This window comes from Miscanthus floridulus, chromosome 1, assembly GCF_019320115.1.
Source record: "Miscanthus floridulus cultivar M001 chromosome 1, ASM1932011v1, whole genome shotgun sequence".
Classification (NCBI taxonomy): domain Eukaryota; kingdom Viridiplantae; phylum Streptophyta; class Magnoliopsida; order Poales; family Poaceae; genus Miscanthus; species Miscanthus floridulus.
Window position 1 is genome coordinate 190,721,479 of NC_089580.1, and position 5,848 is coordinate 190,727,326.

The window sequence follows — 5,848 nt, forward strand, 5'->3', positions numbered from 1 at the left end:
GAGATACCAGTGTCATGACAAACTATCTTCTTGTTATGCTCACACCAGCCGCAATGAACTAGCTCATGAGCCTCGTCCTAGATTCCATCGGATCTTGGGAACAATTGAAGAAGGTCTTCATCGACAACTACATGGCTACGTGTACTCGGCCAGGCATGAAGCATGATCTGAATCGCATCTATCAGAAACCGTATGAGCTTCTCTATAGCTACATCAGATGTTTTTCTGAGATGAGGAATTCTATTCCTAACATCACAGAAGTAGAAGTCATCCCCGCCTTTGTCCGAGGACTCCATCACCACGACCTCCGCTCTAAATTCAATCGTAAGCCACCTAAGGGGATTGGCGAGATGATCACAACTGCCGATCAGTACGCCAACGCTGAAGAGGCCAAAGTGCGCTTCAACAAGGATGTGGGCACTCATCGCCCAACTCACCACAACGACAAGTGCCCCAACGAACGACGCCATAGTGACCACCACAGCCACCTTCAGGACAGTGGCTGTGATCGGCCGAAAGGGTCCAAAGCTGGTCAGTATCACTAATGGGGACGAGGATCCCGATCTTCTGTCAGGTTCAAGATAAACAACGATTTGTTCGGAGAGCGACACACCGATCCAGCTTCAGATCACAAAGACCCAAACCCTGCAACCTTAGCACAATGTCTCCTCTGGTTATCAACCGTCTCACAATCCGGTTGACCTCACCAAGAAGGCTAATCCCTCCTGCGAATCAAAGAACACAAGCAAGAATAAGATAAAAAGCAACTCAATTAAAGTGACAATTGCAGATGAATGATTAAGCACTCGAAGTTGGGGTCTTGTAAACCGATAACAGCGACTGTTCAATGATAGATTGATCTAAAGCAAAACCCAAAACCTAAAGTAGGTGGTGGCTACTGATTATATAGCCTAAGGGACGTCCAAGGATCCCTCTTCATGTCCTAAAGGTGTCCCAACATGTTACAAGACCCAACGGCCCAAAAGACGATGACGCAGCACCGTGATAGATTCTGGACGTCAACTTGTTTCGACGATTCCCATTGATTCTGATGGAATTTTGATGTGGGCCCACTTCCATTGGTTTCCTTATGAAATTATCTTTCCATCCAAATGTGAATCATAAAAACGGAGTTCGGATACATCCTAGGCATTCGTTTTATTGCAGACTGGTCCTGACGGCTGAGGCAGACTTAAACTCGGATTGGACTAGGCCTCTGGCTTGACTTGGACATCCTTGCTGGCCTCCTAAGGTGGTGGCCAAGGAGGAGGACGTCCAAGGCCATCTCTTAGGTGTTCTCCATCTTTTTGGGGTGTGCTCCAACTTGGGCCTGGGTCCCAAGGATGTCTAACAAGCCCATGACGATAGTGTAGCTCCCGTCAGAAATAGCGACAGAATATATTGGTGATTTGGAGGCCTTGCCGATGTGATATTGAGATGGAACTAGATCTATTTGAAATCTTATCAAACAAGCTTTCCATCAAGTGCTCATTGACCTTGATCGCACTCCGGATGGATGAGTTATGGCCTTCCCAATGAGGCACTGTCGGGCTGCCGATGAACCGAAAGTTCAACTTTGATGAACTTCCATTATGAAACACATTTGAACCTACAATCAAATAGTGACATGTACATGTGGAACCAAGTGAATTATAACCAAAGCCACTATGCAAATGTAGGAACGAGCGCACCTTATAATCATTGTTCGTATCCGAAGGTGCCATGTCCTCATCAATCACCGCTGTCGACCAGACCACATCATCTCCACCATTGACGAACCTCGCACCAAGCGTAACTACGACGAGTAGTACAAGAAAATCCTCAAAGGCCTGTGCCCCCTCCACAAGAATAGCTAGCACAAGATGAAGGACTGTCTTGGCTTGGCTAAGGAGTTCTAGGCCAAACAGAAGGACGATGACAATGATGATGGAGCCAGAGGTCACCGACCACCTAGGGACAACAATAATGCCTTCCAGGATCACAACAAAGTGGTCACCACTATCTTCAAGGGCCACGCCACTGCCAAGAGTAGAAGAGATCGAAAGCTCACCACCCGCTGGGTGCTCATCGTCAACATAGAAGATGCTATCGTCAACCCCAGCTATCGCCCCTAGTCTGAGGTCCCCATAACTTTTAGTAGAGCCGACCAGTGGGCAGCCATCCCTTACATAGGGCATTTCCCCCTCATTCTTGATGCAACCATCAAGAAAGTACTCTTTAGAAAAGTACTCATCGATGGTGGAAGCGCCCTGAATCTCCTCTTTGACAGAGCCCTAAAGGAGCTAGGCCTTGGAGTAGAAGACCTCACCCCTTCCGACTCCTCCTTCTAGGGTGTGGTACCTAGCAAGGTATCTTGACTGCTCGGAGAGATCACCCTCCCGGTACAATTCGGCATGGCTAGCAACTTCCACGTCGAGCACAACAACTTCTATGTTGCTGACTTCAACACAGCCTACCACACCATACTTGGTCGGACAGCTCTAGCCAAGTTTATTGCCATACCGTATTACGCCTATCTCGTATTGAAGATGCCTTTGCCTATAGGAGTTCTAGCTCTATGGGCCAACCTCTCCATCGCCTACGCATGCGAGACAGAGAGTCTCACCCTCGCTGAAGCCACCGACCTCTCCACCTAGATGGCTAGCGTGGTCACCGACGCCAAGATGGTGCCCACCGACGACCTAGAGATCCTAGTGCTGGAGCCTCCTCATGCCTTCACCAAGTCTAAGGAGACGAAGGAGGTCAGCCTTGGCCTCGACGACCCCTCCAAGATCACCAAGATTGGGGCTCATCTTGACCCCAAATAGGAAAGCGCGCTCATCTCCTTCCTACATGCCAATGCCAATGTGTTTGCCTAGAAACCTATAGACATGTCGGGGGTACCACGGGAGAAGATTGAGCACTCCTTGAATGTCTCACCGACCGCCAAGCCGATCAAGCAGAAACTCTGACGATTCACGCCAGACAAGCAGGAGGCTATTAGGGTAGAAATAAAATAGCTCCTAGCAACCGGATTTATTAAAGAAGTGTATCATCCTGAGTGGCTGGCAAACCCTATTCTTGTTCAAAAAAAGAATAAAGAATGAAGAATGTGCATTGATTACACTGATCTCAACAAACACAGCCCTAAAGACCCCTTCGATCCACCTCGAATAGACGAGGTTGTAGACTTCACCACTAGTTGCGAACTCCTCTCCTTCCTCAACTATTACTCTGGCTATCACCAGATATCCCTAAAAGAAGATGACCAGATCAAAACATCATTCATCATGCCTTTCGGTGTGTATTGCTATACCACCATGTCTTTTAGACTCAAGAACATCGGGGCGACCTACCAAAGGTCCATCTAGATGTGCCTTGATCAATAGATAGGCCGCAACATCGAAGCCTACATCCATGATGTGGTCGTCAAATCCAAAACCTCCGACAGTCTCATTGTCGACCTCGAAGAAATGTTCACCAACCTAAAAAGATATAGATGAAAGTTAAACCCTTCAAAGTGCATCTTTGGAGTTCCATCTGGCATACTCCTAGGCTACATCATCAGCGCCCGTGGTATCGAACCCAACCCTAATAAGGTTATATGACACCTTGGTGAAAAGGATATATATAGAAGCTCACAGGGTGTATGGCCGCTTTATATCATGCCTCGGTGAAAAGGGACTACCATTCTTCAAACTACTCAAGGTCTTCGAGCACTTCTCCTAGTTAGAGGAGGCTAATACGGCCTTCGAGCAGCTCAAGTTGTTTCTAACGAAGCCTCCGATCATGATGGTGCCTCAACCAGACGAAACCCTATTTATCTACATCGCGGCCACTTCTCGCGTCGTTAGCATAGTTATCGTCATCGAATGTGAGGAAGTTGGACACGCCTATAAGGTACAACATCCAATCTACTTCATTAGTGAGGTTCTTAATGAGTCCAAAACTCGTTACCCTTAGGTTCAGAAGCTGTTATATGCCATTTTGGTCACGTCGCGCAAGCTCCACCATTACCGTTGTTGGGCCTCGAGTCATGTTGAACGCATGCCTTACATTTAGCTGGCCGGATAAAGTACCTTCCGACCGCGAAGCTGGGAGATTTTTCAGGATGAGTAGATTGTCCGCAGCGCACTGTGCCGGAGCAGGTGTGGTAGGACACGGGGGCGAGATGATAAGACCAAAGTGCAGTCGGTCGGCCCCCGGGTACATGTGGTTCCTGGCAAACTCAAGATACCTGGAAAGTTGGCTCGGTGATCAATATCTCACTTTAGCGGGTGAGTGAGGTTTGTGTAAGGAATAAATCACCAGCTGGTTAGGAATCGATTCGAATCGCCATCGCTCCTAGACAGTGAGCACTTGACTTGAGTGACTTCATCGTAGTAAATGTTTATGGAACACTTGGACAGTTATAACGAATATGACAGTATGAAAGTTGTTTAATGATCATTGGTTATCATTATCTGCTTAATCACATGTTTACTCTAGTATAGGTGCAAATCTAGTCGACAGGTTAATAATAATTAACTTGGCAATAACGCTTTTCGAAAAGTTCTGGAAATGCTAAAAATGCCCTTTTTTGCAAATGAGTCAGCTACCCTACTATAAAGCCCTTCATAATCCTTGGTGTCACTTATTTTCGGTTATGTCGGGTAAGTCTAGCTGAGTACCTTCTCGTACTCAGGGTTTTATTCCCACTTGTTGCAGATGGGCAGATGTATTATGGCTACTGTATCAACTGCCTTTATCCTACGATGGGTGATGCTTAGGACCATGGGCATGGTCATTCCTTACGTCTCGTCTGATGCTTTTGTTGGAGATGATCATTCGCTGGCACTATATTTAAACTCCGCGTGAGTGTATGTGTGGTTTGAACAAATGACTTCCGCTACTTTCATTCGAACTGATTTTGTAATAACTATGTTGAAACTCTGATGTATTTGAGATTGCGAACTTTTATGTAATTTGTGATGGTGACCGCTAAACTTATTACGATCTTGGCAGGAATGGAAGTTGGTTTGAAATCCTTCGTGATTTCATGGACTACCGGGTTATACGGGCTTAAGTTTGCTAAATCGTCTGCTCTGGCGGATGATTTTCTTACTTAATTTCGTATAATTGGTCGGTTCTATTACAGCTGGCATTAGAGCATGGTTTAGCGTGTTACTGTTCACAAGTGTATTTAAAACAAAAAGGCAATTGGAAAACGTGATTTTAAAACTATAAAGTGTGCCAGTGATCATATCCTTTATGCCCAGTTAAGGACTTTAGGTGGCTTAATTAAGTATTGACTGGGATTCTTGCATCATATTTCTCTTTCGTCGCTCATACGGCGTGCTATTGTATGAGTGCCACTTGGTTGAGTGGTAATGAATGGATCATTTGCCTCTACGCATCGGTAAGTGTGAGTTGTGAGAGCATGATCGGATACACCGCCGATCTAGGGTGAATGCTTATATGATGCTGGAATAATTACATGTTTTACGCATGTTTTACAAAGGTATCTCATGTATGGGTCTTCCGTCTGTTGAGGCGATGCCGTCAATAGGACGATGGTTCGGGTAGTTACTACCGTTGTACATGTATCTGGGGATTCGTGTAGAGCATGTAGAGAAAACTTTACTGCTTTTATGCATTCATTGGGAATTGGGCTGAAATGAATCTTCTGCAGGTACATAACAACGCTATCATGTAGAATGTATTAGCTACGTATTGAGAGATCATTGTATGCCACCGAATTCGTCGTTAGAAATTATTTATTTCCTAAGTTTGTGAGAACGTACGGCACGTACATACATCATGTTACTTGTGCATTTCATTCATGTCATGCATTCCTCCCCTTATAAATTGATTATCTCTTTTGATAAAA